This window comes from Lasioglossum baleicum, chromosome 15 (genome assembly GCF_051020765.1).
Source record: "Lasioglossum baleicum chromosome 15, iyLasBale1, whole genome shotgun sequence".
NCBI classification, from domain to species: domain Eukaryota; kingdom Metazoa; phylum Arthropoda; class Insecta; order Hymenoptera; family Halictidae; genus Lasioglossum; species Lasioglossum baleicum.
In genome coordinates, this window is record NC_134943.1 from 3,844,082 (window position 1) to 3,870,217 (window position 26,136).

The 26,136-nt window shown below is 38.4% G+C and overlaps 1 protein-coding gene across 1 annotated transcript in view; it reads right to left on the bottom strand.

Moving 5' to 3' along the window:
* Nucleotides 1–26,136, bottom strand: part of Sol1 — a 667,060-nt gene that overhangs the window by 36,355 nt on the left and 604,569 nt on the right. The gene's annotated exons all lie outside the window — the stretch shown is intronic.

Below are 26,136 nucleotides of genomic sequence, written 5' to 3' on the forward strand. Positions count from 1 at the left end.
ATCCTCATTTACAGATGTTTCGTTTTCTTCCGAGTTTTCTAATCTGCCTGTCTCTTCAGAGTTTTCTGATCTGTCTGTCTCTTCCGAGTTTTCTTCTTCTTGATTTTCTTCTGTATTCTCTGTTTGATGTTCGTCTGTTTTACTGTCTTCTATTCTAATCATTACCTTTGATATTTTACTTTCATTGTTTTCTTGTTCTTCTTTATTCTCATTGTTAAAGATTACATCTCGTGCTAGTGTTATTTTTCTATTTTGTTCATCCCATAAGCGATATCCGCAAGTGGAGTAGCCAACCATAACATATTTAGTACTCCTTTCATCTAATTTTTTTAGTCGTCCAAGTTTTTTTGCATAGGCGTTACATCCGAAGATTTGTAAATTATCCAGGTTAGGAATTGTTCCATGCCAATTTTCCGCTGGCGTTTTATCACTCGTGGTGGTAGGACTTCTGTTTAACAAATAAACTGCTGTTCTTACAGCTTCTCCCCACATCTCTTTGTTTAATCCGGAATCCAGCAAAAGAGCTCTTGCTTTTTCCATAATTGTCCGGTTCAACCTTTCGGCTTTGCCGTTTAGCTGTGGAGAATAAGGTATCGTAAAATCTAATACAGTTCCATTGTTTTTACACCATTGTTCTAGATCTTTATTTGCAAATTCTCTACCATTGTCACACCGCAGCTTTGTTACTTGTTTTCCCCATTTAGTTTTACATTGATTTAAATAGTATTTAATTGTTTCTGTTACCTCATATTTTCCTTTGATGGGAAATACAGCTGTGAAATGCGTGAAGTCATCGAGAATTGTTACAAAATATCTCATCCCGTCCCAGGTAGGTGGTTCTATCGGTCCACACACGTCGGAATGTATGATTTCCAATGGTTTTGAGGCTCTGTTTCTCTCCGTATTAAACGGTTTTCGCGTTTGTTTCGCTCTCATGCATATGTCACATGTTTCTAGGTTATTAGTAGATATAGACATTGAGTTCATACCTTTACTTAATTTTTCCAATTTCTTCATGTTTGCTCCGCTCAAATGCCCAAGTTTTCGGTGCCATAGTAAGGTCTCGTTTTGCAATGTTAGCAAACTTGTAGTTTTGTTTGTTTTATTGAAATCGATTGCATATAGTCCATTCTGTCCTCGAGATCCTTCAAGTACCGTTGTATTATTTTTTGAAATCTCTACTTTGTCCTTGGTGAACACAACCTTTCCATTGTTTTGAGTGATTGCATTTACAGACAATAAATTTTTCGTGAGTTCTGGAATCAGTATTACATTGTTTAGTGTGCAATTTTCAGTTATTACTTGCCCTGTTGCTTTGGCCTTCATTGTTACCGACTTTTTTGCAGTAGATATTTCGGACTCTACAGTTTTTACATCACTTAGAAGATTAATGTTGTTAATCATGTGGTTCGATGCACCTGAGTCAACTACCCATTTATTTTCACAGTCATTGTTTTTATTAACGTAGAAACATACCTTGTCTTGAGTACGTCTAGCAGTTGATACATTTTTATTCTTTCTAAAGTAACAGTCTCTCTCTAAGTGGTTAGATTTCTTACAGATTCCGCATCTTTGTGATGATTGGTCACTCGCCGATTCGAAAGATTTCTCCTTATATCCTCTTTCGTTGCGATTACGTTCTGTTGACCTGCAATACTTAGCCAAATGGTTAAAACCATTGCATTTGAAACACCTTCTAACAGAAGCTTTAAAGGCAACATTGTCGGGCGAATCGTCCTTTTGTTTGTTTCTGTTTTCTTCTAGCTGTAACCTTGTTATTAAATTCGTCAAGGTCCTTTCGGCCAATGGCGTCGAATCCCACGCGCTTGCGAAATGTTTGAACTGAACAGGAAGAGTAGCTAATATTTTTGTTATTAACATTGTATCGTCTATTGTTTGATCCAATGAATTTAATCGATGAGCTAAGTTTTCAAGAGTACTCACGTGAGTCGATATATCGCTTCCTTTTTCGAAAGTACAGTTAAAGAATTCTTGCAGCAATGTACATTTCATTTGTTCCGTATCTTTTCCGTATATGGCCGTTAATTTCTTGAACATTTCCATTGAGGTTTTACAATGCAGGAGATGCATTTGCGGTTTTTTCTCACTTGAAAGTATGATAACTTTTTGCGCTTTTGCATCCTTAAGTTCCCAGTCTAGCTTCTTTTGCTCGTTCCAATCGTTTGCTGGCACAATTTTCCCAGTCGCTACATCGAGTATGTTTTGCGACTTAAACAGAATCGTCACTTGGAATTTCCAGAACTGAAAGTTGGTTTCGTCCTTCAGTTTTTCTATATGATCTGCTTCATTATAACCGTTTCTGGCAGCCATTTTCACTTTTGTTTCACGACCACGTGTATTTGAATTTCGAACAGAACACTTATGGTTTAACTTGTTAGCCTTATTAATTTTTTCACTTTCCTACAGTTTTACTTATTACTGCTCTTTATTATTTTTTACTTGATTTTAATTTTGCTTAGACTTTTCGACAGCTCTTAGTATTAGGTTAGTTTTTAGTTTTTACCTTTTTTACTTTTCTTTGGACCTGGGCCCATAACCTGTTGAATTTTTATCTGTTGTAATAACAGTATTACTTTTACTGGGTATGAGCAGAGTAGGAATATATGTATAGACTGGTTTTAATATAACACTTTAATCTGATACTTGTATATAAGACCTTCTGGTTGTGCGGTCGTACAGAGACTGTATTAGATACATTGTTCAGAGTATACACAACACGCAGTAGTACACAACAGGTGTCACTACAACTATCTGTTCAGATGATAATTGTTTGCACCTACTTTATCGACAGACTTGCCGTTATTACAATCAACAACTGTAACTGTTTTAAAGAGTACTATAGTATTGTCACAAATGAAGAAAGGGACTCAAATTATATTGTATAAAATATTAGTAATAAAAACTTAATACATCGTACCTGTTTAAAGGCAACAAACTCTGCAAATAAAATTCACTTTAAAGGTTCTTTAAAATTCATAGAATAACACAAGCAAATTCTAGCTATCTACTAAATCTACTCAAAAGAAGATCTAGCAAATCTACTTATGAATCTACGTAACACTTAAAGAAAATGCAGATATACGATGAACATAAATATGGATATAATGCTGTGAAAAATCATACAGTGCCAACATTCAACCCGAGACACATTCGAAGCGTCAAAAATCACAGATACATAATTCGCAACGCAACATTTCATATTACACGACCCACTAAAAACGTAGTGTCCGACACAGCAGTTCCGTATCGGTTTCATCGTTCATCAGATTCCTTATGGAATGGAAGTCGAAACGTTGCGCGTTGTTTCAAATCACTCCGGTGCGGAACGTGAATCGTCACGGCAAACGTCCGCTAAAATGAATCAATCGTTCAAGAATGACACGGGACTGCAAATTGCGTCGTCGTTGACTAAGTGCTATTTCGCTGTACGTTCTCGCTCGATTTCACCGGAGCGACAGCGTGTCACGCGGGGGCCCGCTTGTATATCGAACACGAACCGAGTGTGTGCGTTCTAAATTAGAGTCTCATATTGCCCAGGCTGGAAGCCAGACAGTTTTGATGTCCCAGCTTTTTCGCCCCACCCGATGCGATGGAATTCCCCGTGCTCGTCAGGACCGGTTTTCATTTTGAAATGACCCTATTTGCATTGGTTCTGCCCCCCTCGCCGCTCCCCTCTCGCATGAGCGCTCGCTTAGTTTTCTCTTTCTTTGCTTCTTTTTTTTTTTGCCGGTCGGTCGGTCGGTCGGGAGAGGGCATGACGGTTGTTTTGCGAGCAACAAACAATGTCCTCGATTACGCCGGGCAGAACGGTGGTTTAAAGTAACGAGATCGCCACGTTTGCCGACGCTTTGTGCATTTTTACGGAAATTACAAGAGGTTGTTTGTACGCCGCAGCATGGTTTCCCGGCGCTACGACCCTGACGCGCTCCACGGACCGACCTCTCTCCTCCTGGCCGTGCTAACAAAGTTTCGCCTTTGATGCCCGCCATGTAAACCTGTACCGCGCATTTCTGGAATTATAAAAAAGAGCGTCATTCATGCCGGGCAACTGGAAAAACAACTTGGTCTCCGTATTGCTCGTGCGTTTAAATTTCAGGACCGAGAACACTAGTTTTCTTGTCGACTTGCTCCCTATCGACTTCACAATCCTACTGTTCCCGATCCTTTCAAAGAACGACACCGTGCTCTTGCCCCGACCGTAGACATTCTGAAATGTGGTTTAAAGTGCACTTTGCTGACCGAATTAACCCCTCGACATCCGAGTCGAATGAAATTCTATGGTACCTCGGCTACTGTTGTTTGTTATTTTACGTATCATTTGTGTACGATGATATCGGAATTTTTATAACCGTAGGTGGGTCACTTGATAATTAAAATACCAATTAGACAAGAGGTAATAGAAACATTGATTTTTTAAGAAAACGAACCTCAATTTTGACAATGTACATTTACCCTTGTAGAGATTTTATAAGATCAGCACTGGTTTGGGTTACCTTATGAAAAGTGTTTTAAATTTTGAACGAATTTTGTTATACATATCCGATCGAATAATTTTGTTTAATAGTTCTCTACGAGAGCGTCTATATTAGCCCAATTGGGTTGGCAACTAAGTTCGTTCGGTTTTTGTGATTTATTCCAATGTAAAAAACCGAACGAACTTATTTGCCAACCGAATAATTTCAATACCTCAGAAATAGACAATCAATTAATTTTAGTGTTATTACTAATTTTCCAGCGGGAAGAGAATATTTATCTTCATCTTATTTACATTTATTTACTTAAGTTTATTAGACTTTGTTTCAAATTTTCATCACGTGGATAGTTCAATCTTATAAGACCTGAGCTTAATAGAACATAATTTTTTCAACAACGAAAATAACACCCAAAAGCACAGACAATTAAAATTGTATGGTATCTGGCCACAAAAGCCTACAAAATTGCATCCGTAGAACAGAATGTTCGCATGTTAGAATATTCAAGTAACGGGCTTTTGGATACGGGAAATTCTGCTACAACTTACAGATTATTACTGTGTCCGTAGTAATGTTTGAATAATTAATTTTTAGAACACTTTGCTACACCTTCGTTTGCCATTCTCAACGACCATCCCGGGGGACAGGTTCCCCGAGGTGCGAATTCTTGCAATTAGAAGGATCGTTTAACACTATCATGCCGGAAAGTTTTACGGGTGTTTGAGAGCAATTTTAGAAGAGGATTATAAGAGACATTGGAGGGGAAGATTCAACTAGAGATGAGTAACAGTTCCAAGTACGTGGCAGCACGTTTTAGAAGCGCTGAATATCCTCGGTTATACTAGCAATCTTTACGTACATATCAATCACAGTGATTCATATATCTTCTGACAATGAAAACTCAATTATCTGATTAGAAATAATCACTTCGATCAAACCGTTCATATCTTCCCTTATAGTAACTTTTAATAGGATTAAAAATGATTCATTATGTCATAATTAGACTGCAGATCTTTATGCAAAATAAAAATTGATTAAGTCATTGGAAGGGACAGAAGTTACATATAAAAATGTATTTCCTTTTTTGATCACTTTGATAAATCAAATAGAATATTTTAATTTCACATATGTGTAGTAATATTTTATAAAGGAGAAGTATCTTGTTTGTACTTTCACTGAAGCTTTTTATAATGTACATTTTGTATATTTCACAATTTATGACATTTTATATAATAGATTTGTAAAATTGAATTTGTAGAAATTTGTAAAAATGCAATGTCACATATCGCAAGCATATTTCAAGCGACAAGTGTTGCCCATTAATTTTTTCGCGTTTATTACTCCCCGGCAAACTATTTTATTTTATTTCATGCGGGAGTCGTGCACAATATTTCTGCAGAAATTACGATTTTCAAATTTTCCCTGACAAACTCGTAGAATCGAATTGGTAACCGTTTCAAGCCGACTGTTTCATTAAGTACGGGTCGTTCCACTGCAAATCGAACACTTTTGTATAGAACGTTGGGAATTTTGTTTCAATTGAAATATGTTGTGTATCCCACGTGAAACAAGAGAGACGGGGTTTATCTACAATATGCAATTACACGACTTCGTTTATAACGTTTACGGTATAAAGGATAATCGGTTTTTCGAGTCAAGTCTACCAGAAGAGACGGGTTGTGTCGGACTGCTTTGTCCACAATTTTACAGCTTCCGCGAATTAAAGAAACGGAATTTAAAGGGGAGAATAAAAAAACATAAAATACGGGAACTATTTTTCCGGAATTTTTTAGAGTTATGCAAAAAAATGACAGTCCGAAGAGAACATTGAACAAAAAAGTTCGTTAAATAGAGCAATCCTTTACAACTGAACCGAAACGGACCGAGACAAAGCTTTCGTGAAAATCGTGGAAATCTGCTGGCTTTGACAGTCTACGTATTTTAAACAATTCCTAAATCAGTGAGACGATTTAAACCCTTCTGGTAGAAAGACTGAGAGAATACGGATTTTATGCGATTGTAACGTGAATGGATAGATTAAATTCAAAACAGTAAAAACATTTAGAGAAATTAAAAAGAGTTGGGGCTTAAAAATAATTTTATTTTCAGGATTATTTTCATGTGTCAACAAACTAACGCTTGTTTTAAGATCATGACTAACTAATGTATATATTGTTTAAATCTTCATCATTTAAATCTGGAGTAAATATCAGAGACGCACGATTCGAAGGTGACGGCTAAACGAAACGGCCGGGGATATTAAATCGTCACGCGGCGTGTTCTCGGTAGAAAATTTACAGGGCGCAATAAGACAGTGTTCATCGTTTCGAGGCGAGTCGGAGCCGGCAAGCCAGATTTGTACAGGTAAGGTAACCAGGCCTGGTATTTGCTGCGCGGGCGATCCAATAAAATAGCCGGTTTAATAGCCCGTTACGCCGATAAAACCAAACCGGGACGAGCTCGTAGCATCAATTTTTTAAGATCGCTCGCTGAGAAAATGTCTTCCGGTCTGGTATCCGGTCGAGCACGTAACCACAAGTCGAATTCATACACGTGGAAGAACGTCAGTTTCCCGTCTCGAACACTCGTGGCCACGGGGTATCGGGATGCCGCACGAACAGTGACATCTTCCCCGGTGCTTTTAAAATATTTATCGTAACCACACCGCGAAACGCATCACGTGCCATTTTTACGTTATTGCCCTGCTTGATGTCGCGCATACGTTGTTCTCTTCTTTTCTTTTACCGTTCTTACGATATATCCCGTGGCTTCTCAATGTATGTACAGGGTGTATAAAAAGTAATGGTCATCCATCGTAGGGGTGAATCTACACCTCTGGATCGGTGGGCATTTGTAAAAGAAACTTGCCGCAAAATTGTTGTTAAAGTTTGTTTTTACATCAATACCTTTTACTCGTCGAGAAGAGATAGAGTTTGAAAGGAGCCACATGTCGCAAACAAATAGTTATCGAGATATAAGCTGTTACAGTTTTTGCAAAATTTGATTGTGTGGTGTTATACGTATAGACAAAAGCCCACTATGTACTACAGTCCACTCGACCGTGTCGATGAGACAGATCATAATCGTGTGCGTGCCTCGAGCCAAACGAAATTTAAAGGGACATTCCCTACGATGGATGACCATTACTTTTTATACACCCTGTACGTGCAAGCCTGCTATAGTTGGTGGCAGATACTACAGACGAGAAACGGAAGATTCCTATGTGGGAAGGGTGGCCTTCGTATCTCCTTGTGGCCCGCAAACTTTTATAGTTATTGTCGATCAAAATTCTTTTTTTACGAGCACACGAGACGCGGAATTCGAGGAATCGCGGAAGGGACAAGACACTTCCGCTTTTCTTTAACGTCCCACGGACGTATAAATCAGTCGACTCGGAGATCAATATCAGTTTTATAATTGATGGTACACGCTTTTTCTTCGTGTTTGAATTACTAAAAAAATTGCTACAAGCTGCTTTTTAAAGATTTTTCATTTGGGTTGAACTTCACCTGGAAAAACCAGAAATTTTTAGCTATTTTTGTGTAATCCTGTAGATGCTGACGAGAAAATGCCGAAAATCCAAGTTTTAATCTTAGGAATCCGGATAGGTTAGGTTTCCGACTGGTATAGGCGCTGCCATGTTGGTGTAGTGAGCGTTGCGCGCCACAATTAACAACAATTAAACAATAATATTACAATTGATTGGTAAATTGCGCGGTCGTGAGCGTCAGATATATGTGACAATGGTAGCAAACATTGGCTTCTACTATAGAATAAATTGTTGTTTAAGTATGTCCACCGAATATGCGACTTCGAGAAACTAAATTTACTTTATTCATGCCTGCAGATAGTTTTCGATGGTTTATTTTATTCGATTCCGATTGCTTCATCGTTATTAATTTCTTAGATTAAATGGTATATATATTTCTCTCTGCACCTGTGCTAACTATTAAATACTGACGGCAGAGGAAGAGTATTTCATTTCACCTCGAGAGAAATGAATAACATTCATATTTATTGGATTCCGTTTGAGATCTTCATCACGAGCCTGGCTTGATATTATAAGGCAAGAGGATTTAAGATAACCATCAGAAGGTGAGAAGTTAGATGAAGTCTTTAAAAAGCTGGGTCAGATGAATCCAGGTCTGCCATCATGAGGTTAATAATCCTCCTTTTGCAAATCAAATGAAACTATGCCGAAACTAAAACTGAATTAACAAACTGCGATCATTCTGAACGGCATTAAAATATTTATAAAAAGGTATTATTGCTAGACATTGTATGCAAGTGTTTCCGAACAATTTCTACAACTCGAAAATTGGAATCTGAATAAAATTAATGGGAATAAAACTTCCTGTTCGTATAAGAATTATTAGAAATTATATCTTGCCTTTTGCATTCGTATATTATTAAATAAGTGGTTCCGATTTGATGCGACTTTCATGAGCACCAATGTTGTAGTTAATGTGTTAAAAATGATTGTTAAATATTCCTATCTCGTACTAATGGTGAACAACAGCTGCGATCTCGAAACGAGTATTTTTGGCCAACGATAGTCGCAGCGGAATGTTTTAAAATATTTTTATCTATGTGATAGACCCGTAGGCGCAGTTAAACGTTATCTAAACCGCGCGTTACAGCCTGCAATCCGCAATGCCATAGATTTATTACATGTCTCTCCGAAAGTAAAAATGTTTCGTGCGGCGAGCAATACAATAGATGGAATATAATGCGGTTTCGAATTACAAACCGCGGCCGGTGCAGACCGCAGAATAACCAATGGAATATTCGCGCTCTTTCCCAATATTACAATACGGTTTACGCAATACGCAACTGATTCTGCAGGTCGTAACCCGTGACACGTCTCTATGGAGGAAATTCCTCGGCGATTGAACTTTACACGCGACAATGCAGTCTTACAGAAACGTCGTTGCCATGGAAAGAGCGAAGAGAAGTTGCTACGTGTGAGATGTAGAATGCCTCGGCAGCCATATTGCGTGTAGGTTACATGAATTCGAATAGGAATTCGCGACAATAGTCGGTTCTTTGAATCGAACGAAATTCAGTTAATATTTTCGCGAAGACATTTCTTGAAACTCGCAAACATAATATAAGAAAATTAACAGAAAATCATATAATTAATCATATAGTTGCATTTCAATCTAAAAAACTATATCACGTTACTATTTTCATATAAAATATATGTTCAACTTTTCTGATTCATTTGAAGCGCCACGTTCAATGTTGCATGTTTCCTTTTTTTCGACGAGGAATCTGCGAGCTGTTATTTTATTTGTTATTTTATTTTTGCGAATGTAATTTTATTACAAGCCGACAAGAAAATATGAAAAAGCCGAAATCGAATTAAGAATTGACGCGCGGTAGCGTTGTTTCAGTTTATTTTTGTTGACACTGGAAAGTCAGTGCACGCGACGCACGATGGTACGAAACAATTTGAATGCATCTTTTTCGATTTATTTTTATGCGTGCGCGCGTTTGGAGTCGTCGCCTTGATTGTGCAAACACGATTGCAGAAATCTATATAAATTCGAAACGAGTATTATCTATTCGACAAAATACTATTGCGCTAGGCGACACGAAATGATTGTAGTGTCACACGGTGCAATGATTCGTATTGCCTTTGGGGATATGTCCCATGACATCTCCTGTGCCAGATATTGTGCACTGCTAAGTACATTATCGTCGTAACAACATGAATCATTGAAAGGGATTTTGCATAAGTCCATTGTGCGAAATCCAAACTACACGGCTGTCTTCAAGAAACGTCACGCTTATCTCATGATAATCTGAGGTCTAAACAGGTCTCTACGCATTACCACTATGCGACCAGGTGACATATAAATGTCCAACTGGAACCGACATCTCAGATAGAATCCCATTTCGTCGATTAATGTGGTCTTGTCAAACAGGCGAATGAAATGTACAATATGCAGTACTACTCAAACATTCGATACTTAAATTGTATTTAATATTTTTAATCAGACGAATATTCTTTTTGTGAAAAAAATCATTTAACTTAATAGAAATTTATAGGAAGAATTAACAAATTGATCGCCACACAAGCGAATAATTGATTAAATAATAAAACATATAATAGAAAGAACAAAATTTATTAAATCAATTATTTTTGTAATTTTTATAATAATATCAAAAATAATTATTTTCTGTTATATAGCTGGAGATAGTATATTTTATTAGATTATTAATACTATTTTATCATTTTATTAGAATACTTCATTAGAATAATATTTTATTATTTATTAGATTACACACACACATTCAAAGATTAATCGGTGCATTGATAATCAATAATGGAATTTGGATAACAGATTTTCGGATCATGAAGCATCTTCTGTTTCGATCGCAGTTATAAACTTACACAGCTGCTGTCGATCGAAATCCGTTCTTTATGAGCACATATAAATGTTTCGAAGATAGTTTGTAGTAGGTAACTTATGCGCATATGCGTATACTGTCGAGTTTGCGTCTATATACCTGTCAGCTGCTGGCTATACCACAATTTATACAACACTATGCACCCAGAACTAAAAAGCATATCGATGAATTCTGCGGTTAAACCATGTCGACGAGGGAAAAAGTATCACGCGGATCGCATTTTTCAGTTCTATTACGCGAAAAATGTTTTAAAATAGTTATTATACTAACCGAATCAATTAAACATTACTTATTTATTGCAAATCCAATAGTCCTCCAGTTTTTGAGAAAAACTTTTTATTCAACAGTGTGAAAGTAATATTCAGAAGTTATTGCTCGGATGTTTATATATTAAAATTACAGAAATCTCTGATCGCCATTGGATTAATATGTTTTTAAATTTGTCTATACAAGCGGTTCTAGTAATTTGGTCACTGTGACTATAATAATATCTGTGTGAGTAGAACAATTTTGAATTTCTGGTTTGCCGAGAAATTAACAAATTCATATGACGTCAGAAGCAAAATTCGGCCAACAAAATTATTCCCACCTCGAGGCGCTAAAGAATAATAGCTTCCCTCCAAACAGCAAAGCCTCTTTGCCCTGATTAAACGGTGTACTCTCGAAAATAGGCATTTCCATAATTACCTTAAACACAAACACTTGCTCCCCCCGAGACTGACGCCCTGCTACAACCTGCACCGCGCCGTAAACACTTTGAATCAATTCTAGACACCGAGAAAATCATTCGCAGGAAGTCTGACCCGGGGGGTGCACACTTTTTTCCGGGCTTGTCAGATGTAGGTGGGGAATCCGTTAAATTGATAAAGTTTCTGCGGAACTTTCATAATACCCAGCCGCTGAAGAATGTTCAAGTATATATGAGTTGGCAATTTATGTTCTTCCAGACAGAGCGGCCACCTTCGAATCCCGATTAGGCGATGCACCGCGCGCCACGAAGTTTTACAGTGCACACTAAATCTGGGAGGAGAAACGGCAGAATTTTCATTGTTTCTTATTATTTAACACTTTACCTACCGGAAGCCTATTAATAGGATTTTCAATAATTGTGCTGTACCAAAAGAAAGCATAGAAATTTACTTTTACATTGCAATCTTAAATGAAACTATTAGATGACGTTATTGAGGGTGACTTGTTAGTTCATAATGAAAATTGCTGTTGCTATTGCAGGTTCCATTAAAAAGTGTTTAGCTATGTGTCATAGATCTTTCAAAATTATGCGATAATCGCCGGTCGGTAATGTGTTAATTCTCGTTGGATAAAATAGCATTTGTGCCATAGGTCGAGGGATGATTCAGAGTCACTACTAAAAATTGCTATACCATTATTCAAAATATTGTTCACATCATTAAATATGTTGGTATCTAATCAGTTACCACACATTTCAGTATTGTATTTTATCAATTTGATATCCCATCAATTTGATGTCGGATGAAATGTTTCGCTTTCAAGTTAAGATAGCTTTAACTGCAAAGGGCTAATATTAGAATAACATTCTAATATTCTAGTAATGATTAAAATATGTGAGTCAAGTGCATCCAACCATCTTTATTCAACACCAAAAGTGTTGAAAATTTAAAAATCAGTTAAAATGAGTTATGTATTGGCGTCGATACATAAATAAATAAGCAATACCGCATTTAAAAAATATGTATGCACAAATGGCGTTTAGAGGTTTATAGAGATTTACGAGCACGAGGAAACAGGAAACAATTAAAATTTCGAAACCCATCCACTCGGTTTCGCAGTTCGGCTCCACCCTGTTTCCGAGGATCCGGAGTTCCGCGTCTATGGGGGTAGGTGCGGGCTGTTTATCACACTTTCGAGGAGCATAACTGTCGTAAAATCGTACCGCGATCTACATTACAAAAGATTCCGGGGGCCAGTGGCAGTTTGGCAGTGTACGTAACCGGAGAGGAGAGCGTTCCTCTCTCGTCGAGGAGCCCGCATTTCGTTTTCTTCCTTCCCCGTTTCCTTCCTCCTTTCCTGTTTGGTCTGGCCTACCTGTCCGCCTGCTTACCAACTTTGCAATTGTAATCAACGATAACGATTCCGGCACCTCGTTTCGTTATTCGCGCGGAATAATTCGCAAAATGCAAAACGGCTATTCGAACGCTTCCATTTAACCGATTACGGCCGATAGCACCCCAATACCACCTACACCCTTCGTCCCAACCCCTCTTTGCCACCCACGCACCCCTTCGTACCGCCAATTTCAAGTATCGCCTTTTCGGGCTTCAGCCGTGCGTCGTGTTTGCACCGTCACGAACACCGTAACCACGAATTGATTCCTCCCCGGCAGCGTTATTAACGCCCAACACGTGCCCCGCTCCTCATAATTATGAATTAATTAATTTTCCGACGAATTGTTACGATTTTATAAACACCGAAATCGTTGTAACTCCCCCCCCCCCCCTCCTTTTCCTCCTCGTCATTTTGATTGAAAATGACGAGCCGCTAGGCCGATTATGAAATTCCCTGCCACCGCGCCGCGCCGCGCGGATTACATTTATGATTCTGTACGGGGAAACGGTCTCCGAGCGCGTGTAAACGCATTCATGGCGATTTTAATGTGTAAATTACACGAGAACTTCATTTGGCTCATTCGTTTATGGTCGCGCCGGCGATATCGCTGGTTATGTCACCGGAAATTGAATGTTAAAATTCACGCGTTCTTCCGTGATGATACTGTATTTAAAATTGCTCCGCTGGACCGTAGTTTATTTACTTAAAAAAGTATATTGTACGACTACACGCACTAAACGTGTTATGACGTACTAAACCATGAGCTATCCGATTCAGACAATCTGGGTTTTATGGCCTCATGCATATGATGCAATTTTGTTTTCAAATTTTTTCTGGATATTATAATTTGCCGTGTGCTTACTTTTACAAATATATGTTGGGACTTGGCATACTAAATATAATATGACAAACTAATCCATGTTTTTTGTTACTTAATTATTAACCCTTAGCAGTCGAGGCGTGACTCAAGAGTTACTATTAAAAATTGCTATACCATCATTCAAACTCGGTGTTTTAGAATATTAAATATGTTGGTATCTAATCAATTACTACACACTTCAGTATTATTTATTTATTTAATGTTGCTTCAACGTCAAAGCAAACTTCAGTATTGTATGAGGTATTATATCAATTTCACATTGATGAAATGAAAAAATAATCATATACAATGGAATTATTCTAGATCGAAAGAAATGTTTAATTTTCAAGTTAACACTAAACCTACCACGGTCAAATGACCGGGTTTTATGTTTTCCAATTATCGAAATTATAAAATTCATTTATGGAAAATAATGGTATAAATTTCCTTGTCCAGGCATCTATTATATCGCAAAATTACAGACGATCTTAATAAATTTAGCGTTGCCATTTTTATAAGGCAATATTTACCAGATATTTTTAATGCTTGGTAGGTTTAGTGTTAAAATACCTTCGACTGCAAAGGGTTAATTTGCTTTACACTTACATAGAGTTCGATTAATTGAAAAAGCTTAAAAAATTTGTTCTTTCTAAATCTAAATTACCCTGTACCCACGAAGATTCTTCCCGTTAGAATAACCCAATACTAATTGACATCAGGAGGTGTTCCTATGATCAGTATGATTTTTTGTGAGGTACATTCGACGCTTGGTTCACTGTAAGATTTGAAGTATTCAAAATCCCAGTTGCGGGCGGGACGCGTGACGAAAATTCCTCAGAGTCACGAGTCTGGGCTCCTTCGAAATATTAGAATCCGCTGGTAAAGATGCACGCGGACATGCATAAAGGTGTATCGATTTCGCCGGATACGTTGGAAATATAGCATCCGAACTCCGGCGAACTTTCGAAGTGAAATACGCCAGGTTACATTAAAACGTAACCGCGGATATGGACGCAAGTTTCGAGTGTTTGACACAGCGCAACACACGTATCGCGGGCCGCGATACTCCTCCAGCATACAATCTTCCACCATGCACAACTTTTTTACACCCTGGTCTTATACTGGGTGTAAGAAAACTAATGGTCAGTACAGGTGAATCGTGAATCGACATTTGGAAAAAAAATCGCCACAAATCTACTTATAACTACATTTATGACAAAAATTGGTAGGAGCAATGCAAAACAGTCAAGCTGTTAAACAACTTTAAGCATGTTGCTACTGCGGATTTTATGCATTTATTGTAAAAATGAGTAGATGTGTAATTTAAAACAGTAAAAGGATTACAAGAATTTATCAGACTTCATCAGAAGAATCAACATTTTATGAATACCATTATAGATTATTGTTTATTTCTAAATCGAACCGAATTCCGATAATGAGGCAAAAAACTGTTTTAAACAAAAGTTAATCAACATTTAGCGGTCCCTCTACAAATTTCAAAACAACAAATTTTTTAAAAATGTTTATTGTATAAAAAAATCAGGATACAATTATTCTGACATCATAGTATTGTAGCTTATGTTAAAACGAATCTAAGGACCTATCAATATTCTACCCTTAAACTTCCAAATAGTACTAAAATCTTAATGAACTGCTAGATCGGCTGCCCGGGTCACTGTGCGGCTGCACGGAACCGTGGAATCGCTTCAAGTTCCGCGAGCCTCAAAATAATTTAACTGAAACGATGGGGAAGCTAGAGTTTCCGCTACATGGATGAGTGGGTCCCACGTGTTTATAGCATGTGGCGACGCGTTACCATCGGCCTCGAAATTTTTACTGCCGACGACGCTAGACGCGATAAAGCATTGGTTAGTATTCGACCCGGGGCCGAAATCCAGCGGACGTAAAAACACTGTGTGCGCTCACACCACCGTGGAAAAGGATGCGAGGCAAGCAAAGACAAGCTGAGACTACGTGTTCCCTGGGGAACGGTTCCGCAAGGCAAATCGGGCGGGCATAACCCGTCCAGTTCAAGTCATAGAAATCGAGGCGTGTTCTTGCGATCTCGTCAACGGGGAAACTCCGTCCCGTCACCTATCTGATCGACGATATATTCCGCATTCCCGTCGACGGAGAACGTCGCCGCGTCGCGTCGGGCTGGGAATGACTCATTTTGCGGGGGGTGGGAAAGACGGTTCACACCCGTAGAATCCTGAGCAGGGTCTAGGAGAGCCGAATACGACGACGATCACGACGACAACGACGCCGGGCGACCGGTCGACCCGACCGAAATCGATGCGAAACTTTCCGAATCCAGTCGAACGAGTTAGATACCATCAATAGCAACAGCCAACGGGATGGAGAAAGGGTGCGCGAAAGGGAGAGAGAAAAGCGAACGCCCCGGCGACATATTTTCCCTGACGTTTTTCGAAAACTCCTTCGGACCACCCTGACGGATTTACGAACCACTGCGATCGCGCGAAGTGCTCCGAAGAGTCGCGAAAACAAGGGGACTGGCTCCGCGGATCCCGATGTACAGGGTCGTCGACGGGTAAATCCGGAGAAGTCTAAAGAAAAACAGTTGAAACTCCAGGGAAATGTCAATATATTCTTTTTCGCCAGATTGTGGCAAAAATGGTGCAATCAATGGAATTACTTGATGTAGCCTCCACTTGTACATTTTCCTTATCACCTTCACTCAGAGTCGCCATATCAGGGGAATTGACTACACTGGTGGACAAAATGATTAGGCACCGTTGTACACACACGAAATCTCATATACAGGGTGTTCGGTAACTCTGGTGGTACAAGCGAAAAGGGGGTGATTCTACATGAAAAAATAAGTCGAAAATATAGAACAAAATTGTTTTATGTGAGGCATTGTTTTCGAGAAAATCGACTTCGAATATTCACCGGGTACGTGCTTTAGTATATGCAGAAAGTAGAATTGGTTGATCATGGTCAGACGCGTCAGACGATTTCTATGCAATAGCACGTGTATTCGCTGCATTTTCAAACTCGATTTTCTCGAAAACGAGTTGCCAAACGAAATTATTTTATATTCAAAGTGCCTTATCGTTTTGCCCCCACTAAAAGTCAATTTTTGTAGAAATAATAAATGGTTTGAATGAGTTATTTAATTTTTAGTACATTATATAAAAGTTAGTACCTAATTTTGTTGTATATTCATTTTCTACGTGTATATACGTACAAATGAATGTTCAGTGCTAAAAGCCTTGAGGTGCCTTATCATTTTGACCACCAGTGTAGAATTCCGAGGAAAAAGTCACTCCCTCTCTCTATCAGTACCGGATCAGTCACGTGACATTGTGAGACGGAACGCGTCACGTGATCGGGCCGTTGCGGAAGCGTGGGGGAATATCGTCGTAGAAGGGGAAGGTAGGGTGGGGAGACAAATCTTGATCTGATGACTCTGTCTTCACTAATCTTTTCTTTATATTCGATCACTAATTCCGCGCTTCTCTTGCGATCAGAATAATTCCTGAGAGCTGCGCAGAATGCAGTCACCTTCTACCGTTTGTCAGAATTTCGGAATTTCTTGGCTAGGTCGTAAACTTGCGTCTTCTTGTAGCCAAACCGCGCAATGATGCCCGCGGGCGATTTTCCGACCCGACGAGATCCGAGTATTGCCGCTCTTCGGTTGTATCCTCAGTACATGGCTGACACTTTCCCACTTGTTCACTGATTCGTGGCTTATACAGTGAGTTACCTCGTCAACAATTGCGATGTTTATATCCGCCGTACGCGTTTAGTCAGTGAAATTTTAAAAATGTTTGTATGATAAACTTTTTAACATGCCTTTCCATTTAGGTTGGAATTATACTAAAATCGTATCTTTGAATCGATAAAGTAATGTCTGTAACTCACATTTCAAATTACTTTTGCACTACCACCTTGGTTCTTGTAACATACAAGTACATTTCTTTTTCGGTCGGTTCAGACGTTATTAGAAAATATTGTTGTGTTGCGTTGGCCTAAAAGTCGCGAACTAGATCACGTCGGAAGTCGATGTAGGATATAAGGTCTCCTAACGACACTCCGGAGTGTAAGTTCTGAAAAATTGATGGAACTACAGAACTCGGCTTGTATTTCCGAAGGCAGTCTCGGCTTATCTTGGAAGATTACTTTCTTGTTGCAACCCTGGCGACCATATTTGATATAGTTCGTATTGATAAGGCGTTTGAAAAGGAAAAAATTAGTCTTACTGTAGGAGGTTCAGTGCCGGAAAGGTTAGGATTTACCAATCGCCTCGTAACGTGAACCAAGGTTTATTTAAAGTGTAGGAAATTCTTTAGTAGGCTAAAATATTTTTTACGAAGAAAAACTAAAGTCTGTGTGAGTCTCAATAAGAAAATAAGATGAAGGATTCAGGTGGGTTGAGTCTGAACATAGTTTAGAGGGAGGAGAATTAAGCACAAGCAAATTTCTGTGGTTGGCAGGAAAAACGCCACATGTCACAGTTTCAAAAAATTTGAGTTTATGCATTATTTGAGCTTCATAGTATGGGATTTACGTATTTACCAGAAAGAAAGTCGTGAAAATAAATTCGAAAGGCTCAAAAAAATAATGCAATTTAATCGATGTCCTATGTCGTGATCAAAACTTTAAACGGCAATATCTCGAAAGTGAAATTATGTGACATGCGACGTTCTTCCTTACAATCACAGATGTAATCACTGAAAGCGTAAGACATTATTTAGTAAGAAAATTTAATTTGCATAAAAATATGAAGTTTGTGAATGATAATTAAAAATTGAGATGAACGGTTCATGAGTTGAGTCTCTGAATCTAATATATTTTTAGAGAGGGAGAGAGAGAGAGAGAGAAGGAGGGCCAGATTTCTACCGTAATCAGTGAAAGTGTCGACACTGGCAAAATGCAATCAGGTATCTCCTGAAAACCGTGTGAACGAGAAGGTTACCCACGAGAATACGAGAACTGTTAGTCACTTCGGAAGACACCAGACTAAACAGGCCGAGGGAAGCCGTAGACAAGAGATGGTAATTAACCGTGTGCACAACGGTGTGTTTGAAGCTGCCGGTAAGACGTTATCTTCGCGTGGTTATCGCGATAGTTGATGACCTTCCAAAGAAAATCGCAGAAACTGTAATTCTTCATAGTCAGCACCGACGTTGATAACAAAAGTCTGTCGTTGAAAGAATAGCTGATTGTCGTTAATCTCCAACAGAACGTTTAATGCATTAAGGACGCGCTTTTTTTACAAGTTCATTTGTCACTGTCTTTCGTTGTGAACACTGTTCTTCATTTTTCCATTGGTTGCTCATAGTCGGCGAAATAAATTTGAAAAACTGCTACAGATGAAGCGCACTGATACAACTGGAATATTATTCCTGACTGGAGATTACGAATAGCCACGGAGATGCACTTGCAGCGAGGCGATATTCGCTGGCGAAGGAAACAAAACAACTTCGCTTAGCTTAAAATAATGTTCGTTGTTAATATTCTCACGGTAATCTACTAGCACGTTGAATTCAAAATTGAATACATTATTTATTAATATAGGTTATAAATTTAAGCCTGTTTTTAAATGATTTCAGTCTTTCATAGTTTTGGGAAAATTGCGTAACGTGGTACAATGTTAAAACAAAGCACCGGATAATAAATTGTTAACAGTATTCTGGAAACAATTTAATTGGTTGTTTCAGAATTCCACAAAATCGGAAGCACAAAATATAAATAGTATTTTTTACTTTTGAACCTTTTTGGTTATTTTTCAGTATTTTGACGATAACACGACGCCAGTGCCGCCGCTTCCCGACGAGTATAATATTTCCCCGTAAAAAAACACTTTCCCAAAAAATTTCAAGAGTGCACAGGGCTTAAAAGCTCGGTAGAGGGAGTCTAAAAAAAGGAAACGTCGAAAAGGTCAGATATTCCCTGTAAAATATAGTTGCATTTCGCGAGCACCGCGAAAACAGTCCTGCGCCCTACACTCTTTTTGCACGGGCTTCTCGCCCGGCAACAGAGAAATATAAACATTTCTTTGCGGGCAAATGCACATATTCAAACAATAAACAGAATTACATTCCGAGGGAAGGACGCCCGTGGGAATAATTGAATTCGCGAGAGGGCGGGAAAAAAAATGATTAGCTAACGAGATTTAGGAATGGCGAAAAACGCGCGAAAGCTGGCAGCGGCGTCAAGTTTACGGAAACGCGGGTGTCTGGACAAATTTATTCGACGAATAACGGGGCGCAGGTGAGGCGCAGATGAACGCGGGGGCGGTTCTCTTTGACGCACGCAACGCGCCGCGGCGAAATTTTAATGGCTTTTGATTTCAAAGACGAGACCACGCGCTGTCTTGGAAATAACTTCGAAATCCAGTTATGAACGCTTTGAGAAGCGTGCAATGAGAAGTCCGGCTTTTTCATGGACGATATCCAGCTTTGAAGTTTCCCGCGAAAGATATATCCCACCATAGCAATTAAAGCGAAACTTTTTATCGTTATTCGTGCTTCGTTTCGCCGTGCACTACCCCCGGCGAGGTTGACTCGGGGGCCGCGCTGCCATGCCGAGTTCAAACGAGGAACTTCGATGCCGCAGATTCTCTTTTCTACCTCTCTGAATAGGTCGAAATCCGTTTGTTCGCGTTTCAATTACGCGATAATAGGAGACTCGTTTACTTCACGGGAACTTCGGGAACAATACAACACTCACACCGCCGTAAGATGGCAGCGTCAGAACTAACATGGGAAACTTGTCTCTTAAAATTAACAGAGACCCGATGTACACCGGTGTTGTGTCCCCCTCCCACTGCTCTTCCGCGTACTTTCAATCTCCGGGGCCCTTCAACGTTTCCTGTTTCCCTGGGAAGCACTTCAACTGTTGTAAAACTTGTACAATTAAGAGATTGAAGAATCCTCTAAATAATCGGTCCGTGAAATGACCGTGACGCGAGGGATTTGTAAATTTCGCACGATCAAGGGAAGAGTATAATTGATACACGATTGCTGTTCCGCGAATGAGTTAGTATAATTTGATGCAATTGGAAAACTGCAGTATTTCTTATTTTATATTTTATATTCACAAACTGGTTAAACTAGTTTTCGAATCATTACGAAGAGAAAATATAATTACATTACAATGTTACGAATTAAATTCACAATGGAAGTGTTACATTCCATTTGAAAAATCGTTTTGTGCGCCTAGATCGGAACGAAATATAATACTACTTCCCCATAAGCAATATTTAACCATCGAGGTGGACAGAGAATCCATTTTGATTCCATCGAATCTTCAGGGACGCAGCAATAAGCACACCACCGAAAGAGCCCGTGACTCAAATGGTTAATACCAAGAGTCTGATCCCGTATCTTTTTCTCCATATTTTTGTATCACGTTTCTACACGAAATTCGCTACGTAGCGCACAACAGGCGACTTTATATGCAAGAATCCGCGTCGGACCCGTTCCTCCTTCTTTCCCATTTTCGTTCGGCTCTATCCTAACTCGTAGCCGTTCGAGTTCTAAACACCGCAATCTTCGACTGTTTGCCTCCAAATAGGACGAAACTTTCGGTATCAAAACGCTTCCGCAGTCGGGCGGAATATTCGCAATGGACCAAACTTGTAAACCGTAGCTTAATCCCGTCCGATTTCTCTCTTGCTTTTAAATTCGATCTGGTGTGTTATCTATCCTTTGGCCTGGTTCTGCTTCTTCCCACTCCCGCAGTTTTCGGTCCTTCGGGGAGGTTGTGCTTGACCCAGCCATCTGGCTACCTCGTTTCCTCTGTCCTCATTTTCTATGGCCAGAGAGAGAGAGAGAGAGAGAGAGAGAGGGAGACTTTGAAAGAAATTTTGAGTTTCGCGAAACGAGTATCGCGAGGTGTGCGCGCTCGTGTGCCGAGTCGAATCTTTTTCCCGGGAAAGCAGCAAAAGACAAACACACTTCGCGATCCATTTGTTCCGTAGCCCGGGCATTCCAGCGTGTACCCTGCAATCTGAACCTCGCCTGCGGATGATAAACGGCCGTACGAAGAGAGACACATTGCCATCACGATAGAATGCTCAACGGAAATTGAAATTTCGACGGGACATAGGCACGCAGGAGAAAGGGCCGCGCCGCCAGGACAGACGCTCTATGCGTACGCGATACTATAAGACCGTACGTCAATGTTCCGATGTTACGTCCCGAACACGTCCTATACCAATAACTTATTCTCAATGATGCGTATCGTCTATCTTTAGCCGAGCACATTGAACCGATTTATGGCACCGACAAGATCGGAATTTACTAGGACAAAGAACAGACGAAGGCTCAGAGAGAGGAACAGTCGAAGGTGTAGATTCTGTAGACATTGACGTGAGAACCCTCCGACAGCGGTGGCCGTGTCTATTTTGACCCATATCAAAATCGTTATATACTCAATTTTTACTGACTAATCACAGAAGTAACTCCAAAAATATTAGAAGCTTTATAATCACAAAAATGGTCCAAATTTTATGGCAGAGGAGGTGCCTTCTGCGCTGGGGATGTTCGAAATTGTTTGAGACAAAATACTCAAATATTTTCTTAACCCTGAGACTAAGAAGTACCATACTGGAATCTTCCTAAAAATCTAGTTTCGTCAAAATAATCCTATGTATACAGTTTAAGATTCAAAAATCCTAATGTTCAGAAAAGGTTGAAGAAATCATTACAGTCTACTGTAAATTTTATTTAATTTCTGCCATTACAGCTAATTGAAACGTTTCTAAACATGTTGAAAATTTTTTATACTGAATCTATAACATCTACAACACAGCTGCTAATAAACAATGGCATATTGTTTCATTTCGTAGCTGAGATAGTAAAACGAAACACGATACTTGTAATGCTATCAACTGCGCGGTTTACATCAGTAGTTTGTGTGATGGACGTGGTATAGAATTTCATGCATGGAAACAGAATCTCCATTCAGAATGAATCTGTGTAATTTAATATACATGTCAATCAAACATGATTATGGCGATTCTCTTTAGAAATTATATTATAGTTTAATTATGATAATCATGCACTGATGGGTTTTCCATGTATCAACGAGTTTTTAAATTAAATTATTTAAAAATTAAATTATAACGAAAGAAAGAGTCGACACTAATATTTTACCTGTCGGGAATCTATTAAAATTGGATACCAAAAGGAATTATTTAATTATTTTCTCTTTGTTGATCATGATTTATATTTACTAAGATATCCGTAGCTGCGAAGCGTGGATATTCTAAAAGTATTGATTAACTCACGCGTTAATATAATATTAAATTACCGCAGACATGAATTTACTACGAAATAATTGTTGATGAATTGAGAAGGCAACCTATACTTATGCTCCTTGAACGCTTTCTCGGTATAGAATCCACTTCATTAGAATTCTCAATTCCTTTACAACAGGCAGGAGTTATGGCAGCTGAATATTATTAGTTTCCGTCGAACTACCGAGTTCATTGGATGCTCGGGAATAGTGCTCAATTTTGAACTCTATTTCTAATCTGTTCTATTTCGGATATTACTTTACTGTATGTTTGATCTACAGTCAAAACCATCCATTTCAAATCGTCTTGCGATCATTTAAACTAAAAGACACCTTTGCAGAAGATTACTGAACATACTATTCCATTCGTGTTCATATTATAATAATAATTAACTAATGTTGAAGTTCCAGGAGTGCTTGATAGTTCTAGAGTTAACTGATGTTGCTAATTACTGTATTGTCTACTTCAAATAATTAGAATATAAGGATGATACATCTACTATATCTACTTGTGTCGACCAAATTATTGTACTTGAAAACTATTTTCATGTAGAAAAATGGTTGAAACAAAATTTGCATGGTATTAAGAGGGGCACTCATAATTATTTTGCTCTCTCTCTCTCTCTCTCTCTCTCTCTCTCTCTCTCTCTGTTCTTCACCTAATTAAAACTTCTACATTTTTTTTATTAAAAATGTGTTGGTGTTATAACAACCCTTAGTGGCGTCCATTCCATATTCTGCAGTAAGATTTAATTTTGCGAAAAATTCTGACAGCTTTCTTGAAGTTTCCTTTCGTCTCGAATATGTTTTTAAAATCATTAACTATTAAAATCTCGAGGTATCTCTCGAGTTCCTGCAGTGAAGAAAGTAAAAAGTAGAATAATAGATGCAATAGAATGGATATATTTTTCAGTCCATGAGAATTGTTTATTCAATGTTTTCAAAAAACTCCCTGCCACACCGAACTTCCTAAAATATTTCCCAAAGTTGTCCCATGATAACGAAACAGCACAGCTGTTATTTAATAATACAGCCATATGGTGAAGGATATAGAAATGCATATAGCCGCAGAATGGTATACTTCCTCATGCTTATTTTTCATCTGTGTACTACTGTAATGCATTCTGATGCACGAGTGCATTTTTTTTTGGTCCATTTAACTTGAAACTTTTAATATCGTATCGTAGTATACAGTGTCGTGTTGCTTTCCTAAAAAGAGTATTACGTTTGCGGAGAAATATTTACATTGAGTAATATTTCAACTTCAAAACACAAGGGAAATGTTGGTATCCCATAAATGAAACCATGTAGTTTCTAATGGGTCAGTTGCCGTATTTTACCATTTCATACTGCAATGAAATGGTTTAAATAACGTAGCAATTGATGCGATATAAAACTATAAATTGAAAAAAAAATCTTTAACACTATTTCTTGGAAACAAAAACACTATTTCCCAAGATATTTTAATGTTAGTAATATGGAAGTGGTCTGTGCATATTTACATATTATTTTCATAAAATAACTTTTGTCTCAGAGATACAAAAAAATATTTTTACGTGCCCCTTACCAAGTCTTTCACAATTCAAAAGTATTTTCAAGTATCACTGTTATTAAAATGCCAGTATGAAACGATGCTCTGCATAAGATTTAATTTAATTTAACCACTACACGTTTGCGTTCTGTGCTACACGCTTGTCCCGTACAGACCGAACAGATTTGAAGCAGTAAAAAATAACATTGGCATAATCCAGGACACAGAGGATTAAATGCTCCAGCCAGTGCAGGTTTTAACAGATTTTTACAAGTCACCCTAATTATTCCGTAGAACATCCGCGGTACGGGGGAATTGTCGCAGACGTGGATTCAGGACACAAAAGTAACCGAAAAAAGTTCATAGAAACGTGTGTCCTGTTTCAGAGTTACAGTCGTTTTTGTGTTGTGCCGGTTGATCACCTGTCTGCACAGAAATTGCTCGGAGCGGCCACCTCCAGCTTGAATACAGGCGTAAATACGTCTCACCATGGATTGTCTGACCCGCTCGAAAAGGTTCGGTGTTGCACGGATTTCAAACCAATGTTGTTCGACACGCTGACGAAGTGTTTCAACACTGTCGATTGTTGTTGCGCCGAATACAGATTCTAAATACTCCCATGAAATGATAATAATCAAGTGGAAAAGATCGTTACGACGCGAAACAGACCACCGCCAAACAAAAAAATCATCCCCCTACCAAAATAGATTTTGTCGAAATTTTCCGTATATGTTTAATTGACACAGACTTACAAAACGTATATTAAAAATTTTCAATATATGCCCACATAAAAAAGTTGTAAAATGCAACTTTTAGTATTTTTTCTACAATTCCGATCAATTGCAATTTTTGAAAGAATTTCTTTTCACATCCTGTAGTAAACTAAGTGCTCTAGCTTCCCAAAAAAGTTCAAATCCTATAGTACGATATCAAAAAAGTTATTGTCTTTTTTAGAGCGTCCGCATATTAATTCGAGTAACTGTATCTTTCTTGTATAATCAATTTTAATTTTAATATCAATTTTAATGTTGGAATGTAATATTTATGTATTTTCGTTAGTTCAACTGAAGATGGTTATTCAACAATATTATTCAGTTCGTACCAGAAAAGATTTAATCTCACGACGAGAGCTTGTAGAAGAAATAACTGCTATATTTTTCATTTCAGAGGATTTTGCGAAAATTGAAAAGAGTTCAATATTGATCGAGGTAGTCCAAAGTAGTTAAAATTTCACAAAAGTTTTTTCTATGTGCATAATCATTTAAAAAAGTCGGAAACCAACTACAATGACTCTCTTTACATAATAACAGAGAACTTTTTCATTTAGCATTTTTTTTCTCTATCTCTATTAGCTTTCGAGTGACACGATAAACTAGGTTTTCTGCCCGGAACTTTGAAGGGTAGTTTCACTCTCCCGACACGAATATGGTATGGAAAAAATACGTATCAAATATTTTCCTGCGCGTTGCTCATGCGCGAAG